General features: G+C 36.7%; 2 long non-coding RNA genes across 2 annotated transcripts; both read right to left on the bottom strand.

The window, feature by feature from the left end:
- Positions 1-8,416: 8,416 nt before the first annotated feature.
- Positions 8,417-13,472, bottom strand: LOC149182735 (uncharacterized). Its single transcript, XR_016257637.1, has 6 exons — positions 13,024-13,472; positions 12,635-12,901; positions 12,385-12,465; positions 9,320-9,521; positions 8,917-9,018; positions 8,417-8,747 (listed from the first exon to the last, which is right to left on the bottom strand). It is a non-coding gene; the product is annotated as an uncharacterized LOC149182735 (long non-coding RNA).
- Positions 13,473-14,048: 576 nt separating this feature from the next.
- On the bottom strand, positions 14,049-14,736 carry LOC149182734 (uncharacterized). Its single transcript, XR_016257636.1, has 2 exons — positions 14,506-14,736; positions 14,049-14,093 (listed from the first exon to the last, which is right to left on the bottom strand). It is a non-coding gene; the product is annotated as an uncharacterized LOC149182734 (long non-coding RNA).
- Between the last annotated feature and the right edge of the window lie 2,559 nt (positions 14,737-17,295).

The following is a 17,295-nucleotide window of genomic DNA, read 5'->3' as shown; positions in this document are numbered from 1 at the left end:
CCCTGCTCAGAAGATAGGGGTTCTTAGCACGCTTGCCACCCGTGCTGTTAGAATTTCGGATGAGGAGAGCTTGGAGTCGGAGAAGGCTCACCTCCTAGAAGTCTTTGAGAAGAATGGTTACAAGAGGCACCTCGGTCAAAAAGCCTTCCTCAAGGCCAAGAAGGAGCCTTCAATCCGTAAGGCTCCTAGTGATCATTTCTTGGGTGTGAATCTTCCTTACATCCAAGGAACCACGGACAGGATTGCGAGGATTCTGAAGAAGTATAATGTTCCCGCAACTTTCAGACCTCTCAATACTATCCGTGGCTCCCTCAGGTCTGTGAAAGACCCGATTGACCCTAAGGACATGAAAGGCGTCTATGTCATTCCATGTTCCTGTGGGACCCCTTATATTGGTGAGACTGGTCGCTCTATCAATCAATGGATCAGCGAGCATTCGGCGGATTTAAGACATGGTAGGACCAAGTCCTCGGCCCTAGCTGAGCATGCTGGGAAGACTATGCATCATGTATGTATAGAGGAGGCTCAAGTCATTGCCAAAGTTGCGCAGTTTCACCATCGAAAATTCAGAGAGGCCCTGGAGATCGAGAAAAGGCCAATAAATCTTAATAGGGATGATGGATGGAAGATCAGCAGTTGCTGGGTCCCAGCCTTATCTTCCTAGCCACCTCATTCCCCTGTCTTTTGGTTTTAGGTTTCTATCTTCCCCTTCCTTTTATTTTCTTTTAGCGGTTTTGTCCGATTATTTTGGAGTTTTAATTAGTTAGGAATCAGTCTCGGGCTTATCAGTGTATTAACCTTAACCTAATTATGATACTATTAGGCATTTATTATTATTTTCATAAATTTATTAATTATACCTTGATAATTATTTCTATGATTAATTGAGTTTCCCTTTAACTAATGTCTAAAACGACCCCCCTTTTTTAATCCTTATAAATTATAATATTATTGACCTTATAACAGAATTGACTTTAATATTTTTGAATAAATAAAATTTGAATAAATATCGACTATTAATAGAATCTTACCTTAGATTTTAAGGATAAATTATGATTGACCAATGATTTTAGTTATATTCTTAGGAATAATCATTCAACCCTATAAGTAATAATTTATTTACCTAAGGGCTTAGTTACCTCTAATATTTTTGAATAAAAAATATTGAACTAATATGGATTATTTGACCATTAAAGGAATAATACTATTATGAATTAACTTGGACCTTACCCTTAATTATGGCATTTACCTAGGATAACAAATCTCTAGGAAGAATAATGTTTTAACAATTTGTTTATTTAGTTAGTAGTTATAGATTATTCAATAAGCATATATTATAAGTTTAATGACCATTATATTTAAATAATAAAGAACTAACTTACCAATGGACCATTAAGAAATTATTACATAATTATCCAATGTAACTAAATTATAAAAAATAGTAGTGAATTATTACATAATAATTAGATAGAAATTGAATAATAATAAATCATTTAATATATATTATATAATGACCATGTAGATAATTGAAATAATATTAAACTAACAAATGAATTCAATTATATATCTTTTTATTATTAAACAAATATATTATTAATAATAATTATTTAGTAATATAATTAAATAATAATAAATCATTTAAAATATATATAATGACCATTATAATTAAAATATTAATAGATTCTCTTAATATTCGAAATAATATTATTAATATATCGAATTTTAAATTAATTTATTTAAATAATAATGGAATAATATTAAATCATTGAATATATATTATATAATGACCAATATAATTAAAATATTATTATTATCCTTAAATTAACAAATAAACTCCTTTATTTACCTATTTTAACTATTTCTTGAAATATTAATTAGATATTTGAGTAGTTTGACCAGTTTCATTAGGTCAAATTAGCCGTTACCTTATAGCTGTTGGAGTCTCTGCACACTCTATTTAATCGAGCTAAGCCTGATTAGATCTTCAACTTGTCCTGACGATGAACCACACTGGTTGGTTCGAAACGCGTCGACAAAAGATTGGTTATGTGATTTTGCCGAAGATTATCTTAACAATGTTATGGATCACAGAAGTCTAAATTCCTTAAAACTTTTATCTTCTTTGTGCAATGAAAATCATAGCTACTAGGGAAAAGAAAGACAGAATCTTTTCACAAAGAGCAAAGAGCACACTCTAAATGCACTTTCCTAAATCAAGCCAATTAGACTGTCTATATGCAAATGCACATGCATGTATTTGTTTTCGACTTTCTTAGTATATGAATGCTAAAAAGAAAGTTGATGCACAAATCTGAATTTATTTTCAAGCGACAAATATCAACAAGTTTCTTTTCGAAATAAAAAATGGAGATGAACACAACACCTTACGATTTTGAAATGAATACTTGTTCTTGACACTAGAAAATTACAAATTCAGACCAAAAGCAATAGTAGCAGGATAATCGACCATCAACAGCAATCAAACTCTTTCCTACGATTGAAATCGACACTTGCGACAGTTTCAAATCAAAGGACGATAGTACGATTATGCTACTTTTGCAAAGGAGAACTGTAAATGACTCAACAAACACACAAAAACATCTGTAGTTCTTTTCTACAAAGGAGGCGAAATAACAGCAAGGAAAAGGGGTTTCAAACAGACATATACTGATCACAGGCAGCAAAATTCAGGAATAGAACTGGAAAGAATGAATCACAGAAGCCAAAACTGCACAGAGCTAATCTGATCAGCGCACCTGTAACACAGAGAATTTGAAATGCAGCGCAGCTTGTCCACTCGGGAAGTGCGCTGAAATTCAGATTCTCTAAACAGTACCTGCGTTGGGCCAGAAACGAGACTCTTTTCGGGTTCCAGGTCACAATTTGCAGTTCAGTTCTTGGGTTTGGCCGAGCAAAAAGCAATTAGTAATGCAACAATCAGGGGTAGATCTAAGGAGGATCTAAGAGCTATCACAAGGGCAATCAGATAGTTTGTGAATCAGTTGTTTAAATCATAAACAGATCCAATAGATGGATTGAAGTAGCAGTTATCTACTTTGCATTTGTTATGGCAAATGCAGTTCGAATGTTACCTGTAAGTTTATGAAATAGACAACAAAGAATGATAAACAAACCAACTAATTATTTCCCCAGTGAAGTCACCATTTTGTTACAGGGAAAAGTGTCTATATAGAACTGCTCTATCTTGCTAAGGTGTGACAGCTGCCTTAGAAACAAACAGAGAAAAGCTACTTTCGTTTTTCCTTTATGAATTATAGATAGAGAGGAACAGAAAGACCAACCTCTATCTTGCGCTAATCTCCTGATTTGATTCCTCTCTTCTTTGATAGTCTTCAGCTACCTGCTCCCTTGCACGCCCAGCTTCACAAAGTACCTATAAGATCACAGAAGCATAGCACTATACAAAGACATGGATTATAATCATAAACAATCTAGGATCAGATGTAAATTGACCATACAAATGTAGCAAGCATCAATGACACAAAATCATGGAGGAAAACTTGAATAGCTTTTATTGATAAACAAGAAAAGAGCCAAGAGGAGTTACAACCAGTTGTTCTGACCCAACATCAACCTCCCAGCAAAGAAGCCCCTCTTCACCTCAAACAAAGCTTAGATTACCCAACAATCTTATGTTTGTCTCAAGAAACCAACAGCAATTCCTTACAATATGCAAAATTCCAGCCTCTCCCCTCTTGGATCTCTAAGATGAGAGATCTATATATAGATATTTGCAGAGGTGTGAGTCAGCTCTGGGTTTTTGATTAGTGTCTTCTCTCTGATAGTTCTTGATTCCACTTGGAGATCTCATTGATCTCTTACTCATCCTTGGGCGAATCTGAGAGGCAAGTGTCACAGGAGAAGTTTCTGGAAGATTCCATGATCATCCCCCTTGCAAACTGTCTCCGCCACTTGTCTTTTCTCGTCCATCGCACCCCATAGAAGGGCTTTTTGAAATGCAACGCACTTCTCGTGTGTACAAGGTGAGATGCATCGCACCCTGGCTATGGAGCAAGTGAAATGATCCAGTTTTGACCAGTTCTGAGTAGTTTTTCATGGAGAACTTCTGGGAGAAGCTGTAATCTGTTGACCTTGTTCCTTTAGGTGTTAGAACAACACTTTTAGGGACTCAGGAGCCCTTGGTTTATGGACATTTCATGCTTGGGGTTGTAGGGCCCAAAAATGTCTATAACACTTACGCATCATATGAGGAGTCCATGGTGGAATTAATAATGGAAGAAAAGAAACAAAAACAAGTACTACACAAGGAACCCAATACCACTAAGGCTCCACCAGGTGGGGAATTGAATACAACAACACCATCAGGCAAGGTTTCAACATATCACCACCCACACCACCCAGCAAGATAACAACCCACAAGAGGGCGCAAGAGTAACAACTGGGATGGCAACAACTGGAAGACACACAAAGCGGCAGGGTGATCTAACTGCAACACATCTCCACATATGCACCACAAGAAATGGTTTCCATCTCAAGATAGAAAGGAAGTTGGTAGAAAGAGTGTTCACCTTTCTCTGGGATGGATGGAATGCATGTGCATAGTACTAGTGAACTACTCTTTTAAGTAGATCTTATTATTTGTGTTTTTCTCATGTTTCAGGGACAAAACATGCTTAAGGGGGGTGGAATGTAGTATACCTAGGGGGGATAACATGGAGTATAAAGGAAGGTACCTAAGGTAAATAAATTGGCCATAGTTAATAAATAAAGTAGTTAACCTGCATAATGCAAGGGACCACAAGTAGTTACGAAATAATGTGATAAGCCCATTGTATTGGATATATGGTATTGAGAGACCCATGGTATTGTATGTATGAAGCCTAAATAGAGTCTAGAGACTCTCCATGGAGGATGTCAAATATTGTTGTATTGACAAGCATATGGCTTGTGGAGTGATCTTCTTCCTTAAGGAGTAGTTGTATGGTGTTACCCTACCTCAAGGGTTTTGATATTAATAAAGAGAACCATTTCTATATTATTTTTGTATCGAATATTGGGTTTATTTTATCAAATAATTTATTACATTTGCAGGTCAGATCTATAACATATAATGTCAATGAAAACTTGGTTAGTGTGACATGATGCTTATGAAGTGATGTTTTGGTTTTGTGTGTGTGTACCTATTTGGGGAAACTTGTCAACAAGTTTATCATAGCCCATATAAGCATTGCACTTGAAGGTTGTACTTAGATTACATAGGTCAATGTGACCAAATTCAAAAGTTCATACATTTCCTTAATGTAAGAGCATGCTGATTGTGTTGTAGAATATGAAAAATCTAATATTAGGAAGGCCTACTTACATTACTACCTTAAATAGTTTAATCACTTCATGAAGTGCTCAAGAAAAAATTGTCTTGAGATCTTGTTATCCCTAGAACCCTATTCCAGTGGTGGTAAGATGTAGGAGCATGCTTGAAGCCAAAAAACTCCCTTGGTTGCCTAGTTATCCATTCAAGAAATAATATAATGAGCTTGGCCTTCTTACCCTAAACCTAAACAAGTTAGGGTTTTCAAGGCCTTAAATACTCCTTTTCTTATGCTTAGTGTGAGTCATTAAAGTTCTTTTATAGGGTATTAAGCCTTACCTAAGCCTTAGAAATTTAATGGGGATACATGGGTTCTTTTTTACTAAGTTTTAAAACCTTAAAGAAACTTGGGTAATTTATCATTTCACTAAAAAAATATATTTTGGGTAATGTAGCACATGTCTCTAAAGAAAAATAAAGGCCATGATACAACCTATATTGCTAAGGAAAATTTTAGTCATTGATACATCGATGGAAGAAAAAGATTTGGGAGTGATGTATTTCCCCAAAGATTTTTTAGGAGTGCTACATTGTTGGAATAGAAAGATTATCAAGGGTGATAAACAAAGGAAAGTTGAAGGAGGAGTATACTTAGAAAAATGATGAAGGGTGAGTCTTTTCCCAAAAGAAAAGAAAATCATGTCAATACATTAGCAAGAAAGAAAGAAAAGGAGGGAAAAGCATTGGAAAGAACAAAAATGATTCTCATCAATAAAGGAAATAGTGTTGGCACCGTAGATAATCTTTATTGGTGATAGGGATAATTTGTTACCAACAAAAAAGAGAATAGTATTGGAAAGAAGAAAGGTAAACCCTAAAAATAAAGAGAAGCATTTTGGAAAGAAGAAAAATAAATTTTGATGATAAACTAAAGAGTATCAGTGAGAAAAAAAGACAATTTCTTGATGATAAAGGAAAATGATTTTAGTGGCAATAAGCTAGGAACCAAAAGATTGTCTCGATAAATGTGTACCTGCCAAGATGTTCATACGAAAGTTAACATTGTAAATTCCAAATATTAAGGTTCGTGGTGGAAACATGGTGGGTTGTTGCAAATCTAAAGATTTGTGGCCATGCAAAACACCAAACCTGATAAAGCTTTTGATTTTGAAATGTAAGGGACATGGCAGTGTCACATGATAAACATTTTTATCATGCGATGTTTTAAACAATTTAAAAGTTCTCACTACAATACAAAGATTTGTGTGGGTGTAGTGATGTACCAAAACAAAGTATTGATGCCTTGATGATAAGTGTAAGGTGAAGGGAGGCCTCATACAAGCCATGATGTGGTAGGGAATGAATGCCACATAGTCTGTGTTGGCGTGTCTTGTATATGAATGATGGTATGGTAGAAAACAAGTAGATGACTTTATTAATCTCTAAAGGGCCATACCTTTGTGCCTTGTACTCATGTTTTGAAAAAATTATAGTCATTGAATAGTTATTGATGATTAGAATATGATTGTGAGCTCAAAAGTGGTTCTTAAGTTATGTCCTAAAAATGAAAAGTTTTGAAAACCTCGTCTCCTTAATGATACCAAGGGGTTGGGTCTATCACATGAATAATTAAAATTCGCTTAATATAACAAGTTCTTAATATTGTTGTTGTTTATATAGACTTAACAATAACTCATATAAGTTTAATTCCAACTCTTCCCCAATAAACCTAAAGGAAATGGAAGTAGGTCTTTGAGAGTTGCTTACCACATTCCATAATTAAATAAACCTAAAGGAAATGGAAATAGGTATTTGAGAGTTTCTTACCACATTCCATAACAAAGATTCTAGAATCTAAGTGATGTAATGAAAGTGATGGTATATAGTCAAAATGAATAACCACAAAGTTCTCCAGACAAATTGTGTGTTAGGTTGGTTTATGCAACTATGTAATCATTGAAATGCAACCTAAATAAAATTAGTTGATGAAATTCCACATTGATATGCAAACCTAAGGTTTCAAGAGACTTATGGCAAGGGATTTGGTGGCATGTGGCCAAACTTATTTGCAATGTCTAAGGATAGTAAATTTGATGGCAACCGGGAATATTGTGTAATTACCTAGACTATGCCACTACCATGATGCTTATCCCAGTGGATTTCAAGGAATATTTTAATATAGAACCTTTGTTAGTACCTTCATTCACAAGCCATTTGTGGGTTCCATAGGTCCATGGCTATTATGTTATTTCATAGGACATGTGTCATCCATGACTATTATGTAATTCTTAATAGGAAAGTGTGTCCATGACTACTAAACATGAGATTCTTAATAGGCAAGTGAAGGAGTAACACAACAAGGAGGGCTGCAGAGATAGCAAGTCCCTACCAAGTAGTAGTTTAGGAACTTCATTATGAAGGGAACACTTATAAACATAGGATATGAAGAAAATAGTTTGAACTCACAGGTTTATTCAGAGACAATGAAGACCATCAGTGTTAAAAAGTGCAGAAGTTGGACTATCTTGTTCCCTTCTGAAAATGTAAGAGATGGGTAGTCGGCCATTTGGAATCAGGGAAAGGTGTAATTATTTCTCTAGTTGACTTTGCTGGAGTTGTCACTCTGCTAGAAACTACACTAAATGAAGCATGTCCTACGTTGACTGACCCTAGATTGTGTGAGAGATTCCCAGTTACAGTGATCCCAAAATAGTTTCTAAATGAAGCATGTCCTACGTTGACTGGCCCTAGATTGTGTGAGAGATTCCCAGTTACAGTGATCCCAAAAGATGCTGGAATAACTGGATGTACTTGTTTGACGTGTTGTTGTGGCTGTGCAAATATTTAAATCAACACACATATAAATCTATGCTATGTAAATACTTCTATGTCTGGTTTTTCTTTCTTTTTCTTCTTCAAAACTTGCAGAAAAAATGGCATGGACTCAATTTCTAACATTCTGTATGTTGATAAATTTTATTAGTTCATCACGAATTTGAGATCGAAAGAAGAAAACAACACAGTAGAGCCATACCTTTCCAGAGGAGCCCAAGCAAAGATAAGACATGATCTTAGCAATACGCTCAAGCACGGATGCATCCACTCCAACTGTGACAGATTCCTACATCAGAAGTCGAATTTAAACTGTTTGCTAAAATAATTGTACAGCAGAAAAGTGAAATCCAAAGCCATACCTTTCTAGAGGCGCCCAAGCTAAGATAAGACATGATCTTAGCAATATGCTCAAGCACGGATGCATCCACTCCAACTATGATAGATTCCACTATGACAGGTTCCTGCATCAGAAGTTGAATTTAAACTATTTGCTAAAATAATTGTACAGCAGAAAAGTGAAATCCAAAATTAAATGTAAACAATAGAACTAATCAACCTGTGGAGGTGGGCAATCAGCTTTACTTTTATGCACTATTGTCAAAATGTCTTGATAAAACTCCTCCTGTAGGTAGGACAATACATTAACGCAGTTATAGTTAATTTGATTCTTTGAAAAATGAAAATTCAATCAGTCTTATAGTTAATTTGATTCTTTGAAAAATGAAAATTCAATCAGTCTTATAGTTAATTTGATTCTTTGAAAAATGAAAATTCAATAGCTGAACCCTTACCAGAGCAGAGTTTGTACCTTCCAGTTCTTCTGCGGCTCATTGCCTATGGCCCTGAACATCACGTAGTTCGGTAAACCGTCTCCTCTTCCATTTTGAACAGCACTATTGATATCCCAAGAGCAGAAAATGGTCAGCTTCAATATCCTCCCCTAAATGATATTTGCAACATTACTTCTACCCTTATTTCCCTTTGGAAACTACATATGCTAAACTTTAATTTTTTTTGCATAGTTTGCTTCATCACCTCTACGTCGTTAGCCTTTTCAAAGATCATCAGAAGAAGTAAGATAGAGATCATAAAAGCAAATCAAGTATCTTTTATGGTAATTAGGAACATATGTATTTCAGCTTATCACAATATAAACACACATTAGAGTTGAGTTTGGCATTATGAACCTCTTACCATTGTTTTTATCCCTTGAATCTTGGCCTTAGTCAGTTTGCTAAAAGAGTATTTGCTTGGCACATTATATTTCGTAAATTCACCTTTTTGCAATAGATGGTGCACCTTTTCCACAGACAAAAGAGATTTGTATGCACCATCCCTATTTTGCAATAGATGGTGCACCTTTTCCACAGACAAAAGAGATTTGTATGCACCATCCCTGAAACACAGACAAAAGAGATTTGTATGCACCATCCCTGAAACATAGAATGCCATCTACTAAAACTTGAAGTACACAGCTAATTAAGTGATCCGAAATAAACATGGCGTAAGACTCAATTCTAAGAAAATTAATTAGTATATGAGAAAGACCAAAATGCTAGCCACACGCTTGGCCACCTATTCACTCATCAAATTGTGGAACCTCACAAGCCGCAAGAAAGACAAAAAAAACAAGGGAGTGTTGTTGTTTGGGGAATCTGAAGTGTTAGGCACGTCTGACCCCCTCACTTCCAATAGGAAATGCTCTAATTTATCTAGAAAATGCCAGTAATAGGAGGAAGAGGGTTCCTTTTGCGAATTTTGGCAGAGACTCTGACTTTGCTGCAGAGCAGACTGTTAATGGCCTATAGGGCATGATAATTTGTAAGTCTCTGCAAGTGCTGATAATAATAGAGTGAGCATTTCCATTTGATGTTGGTTTTCCCAAATTGGGTTGATTGCATTTCTCTGTTCATCGTTTAGATAGTTGTTGTGTATGATAAGTCCATATAGCTATTAACTTCCTGCTCTCTGTAATCTAATAGGTGGTGTCCCACAAACATTAGAATGTTGTGGGTCATTCAAATTTCACCTACAACAATCCATTTATTTTGGTGTTTGTTTCCTGTGGTTCAGTAATCTGTGGTGTATAATGGTTGATTGTGAGATAGAGTAGTGATATGTGGTGTACAATGGTTCCTATGTTCGGAAGTCATATCACTGGTTTGAGTGATTGGGAGATGGGCCTTCCCACAAAGCATTGCCTTGAGCTATTTACATTCTGGCCTGAACCTTATTCATCAACCTTTCATTGGTAATCAATTCCTGAGAGATGTTGTTGCTTTTCAATTAAAAAAAATATCAACCTTTAATTGGTAATCAATTCCTAAGAGATGTTGTTGCTTTGCAATTAAAAAAAACATCAACCTTTCATTGGTAATCAATTCCTGAGAGATGTTGTTGCTTTGCAATTAAAAAAAACACAATACAAGTTGTTGGTTAGATTTCAGATCCATGGCAGGGTGTCTTCTTCCAATATTGGGATTAATGGGGAGACATTTATGTTCACAGTGTTGGTTGTAGCAAATCATACAATGAGAGGTAATTAGTAGATTCTCCTTTCAGCCATCTGTCCAACAATGTTGTGAATCAAGGAGACAAAGTGGCATGTAAATATTCCTCTAACTATACAACTTTTGAATTTGGACAGACTGAAAAGTCAAGATCAGATAGCAACCTCCATGGTAGTTACTTTCAGAATGCTCCCAAACATATAAGAGATCCAACAAGGCTCCACCAAAACCAAGTCTACAGTCAAAACCAGAGCCCAAGTTTAGAAGTACATGCTTTCCCAAAACCAGTGAGTAGTGGTTGCATACATACTTCTAGAATTGGGGAGGCTGCCATTAATCCCGGATCCCTTATAATCCAATCAGATGCACTCCAAATATTAGAAAATCAATCAAAATGTAAGTCAAGCCTACCTCAGTGGTTATTAAATGCACAAAAGAAAAATGAAGCAAAAGAAGGGACAAGCTATAACAAGAAACAACATAATCCACCTGTTCTGTCTTCAAGAAAAATGGAATTTGTGACACAACAATTGCCTTGTGTCAGTAGCAGTTCAGTGTCCTTTTCAGACCCCCTACATGATTGTACATCTGCCCCAGCTCATCCACCTTCTTTTCAAACTACATTTCCATCTGACTGTGAAACACTTACTCCAACAGATTCTGCAACCTTGAAGATGAATTGGAGATATAAATATGATTCAATAAATTTACTTGAGAGAGAAAATATAAAACTACCCAAGAATATGAGCAGAAATATATGTGTGATCAGCCATAACAAAGGAACTGTACCTCATAATCACTAATAATTTTAATCACTAATTCCAAACTCGTAGTGATAGTAGCATTTGGAGGAATCACAGCAAACCCCTCTTCAGCATCCTTACCCTGCTCACCAAAGGCATTTGAGCATCAATATATCACGTTAGTTTTCCTATTGCAATCATGTATCTAAGTGTAGTTACCAAAAGAAAATAATAAAACTATACATTTCTAAGGCAACAGTAACAAGTAGATAGCCAAATCTTGTCTAAAGGAAGACATTAGATTGCAGCTTCAAAAGAGAGAAAATTAGTCACTGTAATGGGAGCTCTACAAAACATGTGCATGTCGCATGGACTTCCCAGCAAACAAAAAAAAGAGCAAACCTGAGTACTCCAAACTATTTTTATAAACTTGGGTGCTTTAAACTATTTGACATAAAATTTTCAGCCAAGCTGACAAGAGTTGCATAATTCCTCACTATTTAGTCATGCACTAACTGACAATGGAGAGAAATAGAATATTACATGCAGAGCTTAGCCTGAACAAGAAAGAAAAGCATAGGCATTCTGTTAAAAGAGAAAAGCCATATCCTCTTGACAAAAAAATCAATAGAACCAAGGAACTTAATTCCGAAGGTAACTTCATGTATATGAATAAGCATAAAATATAAAATGACAATGAAATCTTTTGACTCCGTATGATAACCAAAGCCCAATTTCCTAAGCCACTAACCACATGTAGACATAGACATATATCTGACCCATGATATCATGTGCACGGGGGTGAAAACTTGTGGATTGATTCATGACAATACTAACAATAGAAAAGCAATATTCAAAATATATTAAAGATAACTACCTAATCACCAAAAGAATACCCACACACAAATATTCTTCTTAGAAGTGCATATATACAGTTCAACATTGGAAGGTAAAATATCAACCCAAAGCAATATAGAACAAACTGAGTTTGGAGCTTTCAACTTACACGTAGGTTTTATGGTGAGAATCACACTTTCTCCTCTCTTCATTGTTTTGACTGCCTTCGCAATAGCAGGACAAAAGTGTCCTGTAGATCACAAATGTAATAATAGATTAGATTGAAACCTTAACGCACATAAATTGGTGAGAAGGTAACAAGATGGAAAAACAAGCTTTTTAAGCAGCTTAAATAGTGACATAAAGCCCATCTGCTATTGGGAAAATCTACAGTTTTTGCCCAGCTGAGCAAAATTTACCATCATTGACATAAAACTCCACACCTTCTTCTAGGGATTTTGCCACGAGTGTTCCATCCTCAAGCTTTGCTTCATATTTCACTAATTATAAATACGCAACATAGTTAGCACAAAAGTTCATACTTGAATCGGTATACCAGTTTCCGAAAATACAGAACCCACTAGGACTGCCATATGTAGTTGTAAAATAGCCCCGGCTCATCCACCTTCTTTTCAAACTACATTTACATCTGACTGTGAAACACTTACTCCAATAGATTCTGCAACCTTGAAGATGAATTGGAGATATAAATATGATTCAATAAATTTACTTGAGAGAGAAAATATAAAACTACCCAAGAATATGAGCAGAAATATATGTGTGATCAGCCATAACAAAGGAACTGTACCTCATACTGTGAATCTTGTGTCCCTAGAGAGTAAATGCCCAAGTGATCGAAGGACAGGTTCGAGAAAAGCATCTGACCTAGAGACAAAGGAATTGCATGGTAAATGGCTTCCACAAAGGCACGAAGGTTATGCACAAAGTCCATCACAGAGGTGCGATTTGATATTAATAGGGCAGATGTTAAATAAACGTAAGAGAGAAGATATCTGAAAATGACTTCGTAGATTGTAGGGTTGCTGAAATCTGCATAGAAAATGACAATTAAGTTGACATTGCAATGGGTGACAAGAACAGGGTTAATGATACCTTTTCCAATCCTTCCCTGATCTCCGGGGTCTGTAGAAAATGCCAAGAAAATGAAGGACCATTCAGAAAACCCAAAAGTAATCTTCTGTGCAGGAGAGCAATGAGGACCCTTCGCATCAAGAAGCCAGACATAGCTGCACTTGTTAGCCCTAAACCTGTAGCCCAACTCGCCAGGGATAAGAAATCCCTTTTGGTTCCAGCCAGTTACCTTCACAAATCACAACAAACCAGCCATAGCCACTCGTCAACCCAGGACTCAACCAACCAAGTCCATTCGCAAGGATCAGCCAGCAGGGAAACCTGAATGCATTGAGAACCAACCCATGAGTTCATCAGGCACCCCATGAATCCAACGACCTTTGACCAGATCCATAGCCCATCCCTGGTGTCACAAGCCCGGATCACCAGCCCAGGACCAATTGCATTAAAAATAAAAACTTTGATTAAAAATAAAAGATAAAAGTAATAAAGTAATAAATAAAGTTAAATTAAACCAAAAAAAACCATGTGGAACCAAGTGGGTCTTTCATGCAGCAACCCCTTCTAGATCTTCGGCCTTCAACTCCAACATCAGTGAAGTGGTTGCCTCTTCTAGATCTTTGGACTTCGGCTCCAAGATGAGACTCTTCATCTGGCTCGGATCCTACTTATGAAATGGATCTACATATCCGCTAAGCTTTTGTTGTCCACAAACACATAGATTTCCTCTTATGAAATGGATCCTCCCTATCCGCAAAGATTTTGTTGTCCGCAAACACCATCAGTCTGCAAACGAGGTCGATGCTGAGAATGTGCCGTTACAAATGTTGATGCGGAAAAATGATAAATCTAGGGTTTCTGAAGGGGTCAAAATGATTGAGAGCGAGAGCTTCGATGGTGGAAAAATGAAGTCGTCGGAGGCCAGTGTTATGGAGAATAATAAATGCGGGGTCGATATGCCTAGTTTGCAATCATCTTGTTCAGGGACCGATGACGACGAGGACAATATACCAATAGGGAAAATTTTGATCCGGGAATAGAAAGATTTTCAAAATATAGACAACATTGATGATAATACTCCTTTAAATAACATTATTGTTGTCAAAGAGGGCAGGATTTTGAAGAAAAGTATTGCTCTGAAGGAGGGAAAGAGTAGAGAGAAAGCTATTCAGGATAGTGGCTATGATATTAACATAACCTCGAAATTTCGTGAGGAGACATGGTCTGGGCAAAGGTGAAATCTCATCCCTGGTGGTCGAGTCAGGTGTACAATCCAACATTTGCCTCGGCCATGGCACAAAGTAAAAGAAAATCGACGCATATGCATCAACTGAATCTATTGCGGCTGGATAAGTTGTTGCTTAATGCTAGGTAAAATCGTGAGCAGCAAGAAAATCATTTCCTGGATCAAAGCCCGATCTCTTTATGAATGTTGCTGACTCTATCTGAGAGGGACGACAAAGATATTTATCTTCTTGAAGAATTCAAATACTATAATTCTTCATGATACGATAAACCAAGTAAGTTTGTTTTTTACCTTATTATTTCACTAATAGCAGTTGCCTTCCATTCCTTTCCTGTTGTGAGTTGGAGTCACCACTTGGACCAGTGTACCAGTGTTTATGCATTCCGTTATGCTGCATTTCCATCATTATACAGATAAATGAATGAAAATGGGAGGCATGGTTTATGGGCATCTGCCACCCCTCATTATTCTCAATAAATCCTTTTTTTCTAACCTTCTTGTTCTAACAAGATGCAAGTAAGGTATCAAGGCAGTGGCTAAAATACCCTGTAACTCTATTGTCGAAAGATTGTAGCGTGAGAAATATTGTCCCATTGTTTAATTTTCTACAAGAGATGAGACTACATGCAACTGTCTATGTAAGGTCCTTGGCTACGGGCACGTTCGGGCGCCGGGTGAAGTCACCGTGCACGGGCGCACGGGCGGGCGCGGGCGCACGGGCGGACACGAGTTGCATGACCGGCGGGCGGGTCTGCACGACAGGCGGGCGAGGCTGCACGACGGGCGGGCAAGGCTGCACGGCAGGCGGGTCTACATGACAGGCAGGCGGGTCGGCACGACAGGCGGGTGAGCACACACGACAATGCGACGAAAGTATGCACGGCAATGCGACGATAAAGGGAAAATGCTAAAATGACTAAGTGCTGAACCCTCACTTATATGCGATGGATAATGGAGCAAGGCCGACTTGTAAATGAATACATGTGGGCGTGTGGTGATGGTTTGTGGGGTCGGCCATGGGGCTGGACACCCTCCCAAAACTCACGCAGAGTTATGTATAAATAAGGAGAGCCTTGAGCTCATTTGACAACCAACGAACTTGGCATCTCTTCTACGCATTGGACAAGGGGTAAAAAGGGCACAGAAATAAGTTGGAGTGCGCATAGCTCATGTGCTCCAAGGTGTAAGTGCGCAGATTTACCAGAGGTCATTCGTAGGTCGTTCAAGTGTGCGGTTTGAGGTAGAATCGTGCAAAATCTAAGGGGGAGTCTTAGGTTTCTCGGATGAGCACCCTCCTACCGTGTAGATTGGCATTGATGTTGTAAAAGGTTGTTCTATGCCTTGATGGTAAAATTATTCTAAGTGTAGACTTGGAGTTTTGCCAAGTATACTTGATGATGTATTATTGAAGAAACTGTTATAATATATTGTTGGGCAGACTGTTCGGGAGTTGCCCTCCCTTTATACTTGTTTGCAATTGTTGATGTTCTTGGTTAATTGCATATGGATAATGAATGAGTATGGGCTTCATTAAGTATAAAGGATAAATGCATTTTACTTGGTTGCGAAAAACAAACTAAGTAAGGACAAGTGAATTAGACGTAGTCCACGAAGGTGAGTATTGGTGAAAAGAAGCGTCCGGTGGTGCCGCACCTCGCTATAAGCGGTTGAAAGACTACCGTTGGTGTAGGGGCGTGACAGTCTAGGTCTAGCCAGCGACATGTGCTGCCAGGGAGTTATAAAAGAGAGAGACATGTGTTGTGGCTTGCTAGTTTGATTATCAGAGATATGTTATATGTACAAGTATGTTCTTCAGAGATATGTTATATGTACAATTATTTAGTGTCTTGGACTAATTCCAGCATTAATTTAATAGCATTTAGGAGCAGTTTGAAAATGTGAAACAAATCAAAAATAATCTATGCTTTTGCCTCCCCACCTCGGGAAGAGGCTAAATAAGATAGTAAAATAATATGTTCTTAAAAACTTTGATTATACCTGATCTGCCGAACAGACAAACAGCTCAATTAATACTAACATCAGCCATATCGATTACTATAGTCCCAGCCGAGCCTACGGCAAGGAATAATAATAGGCAAGTGGTGGAGTAACATGATATATTAAACCTTGAAATTTTAACATTTTATAACATTATTAATTGTGGATTTTTTTGGTAAACTATTTGTTTCCTAAAAGCACCTTTCTTGAATGAGGTCTTAAATTAAAAGTTATTTTATTGTATATTTAAATAATTATTCAAATTTTATACTTAAACGTATCAATACTCAAGCTAAGTTGATTAATTTTACTCTATGTTTTATTTGTTGCTTAATTCAATATCTCAATAATTATTTTAGTCTTACTTCTTGTAAGAGTTTCACTCTTTGACATTAGCATTCGAGTTTATATATAAGTTCATATTAAAGCTAAATATAGATGTCGATCGATTCAAATTCATATTAAGGTTAGATATATGTGCACCTTGATTAATCATCTTTGAAAGTGAAACACTTTCAAAAAGTGCTATACAAAAGCAATAGCACCGATTTTGAGCACTAGGAACCCTCCTCACTATACAAAAGAAATGGCACCCATTTCGAGCACTAGGAACCCTACTCCATCAATAAGATTTTTCTTATGAGTAAAAGCTCAAAACCCTCTTTTTCCTTATTTTTATTGTTAAAGTTATTTTCCTCTGAAATAGTTATTATTTATTTTACAAATTTTATTAGAGAATATTTT

This window comes from Pinus tabuliformis, chromosome 3_2 (genome assembly GCF_031772625.1).
Source record: "Pinus tabuliformis cultivar Carrire ecotype Pingquan chromosome 3_2, CPIR1, whole genome shotgun sequence".
NCBI lineage: Eukaryota > Viridiplantae > Streptophyta > Pinopsida > Pinales > Pinaceae > Pinus > Pinus tabuliformis.
The sequence above is the reverse complement of the archived record's forward strand: the minus strand, read 5'-3'. Positions and strand labels throughout refer to the sequence as shown.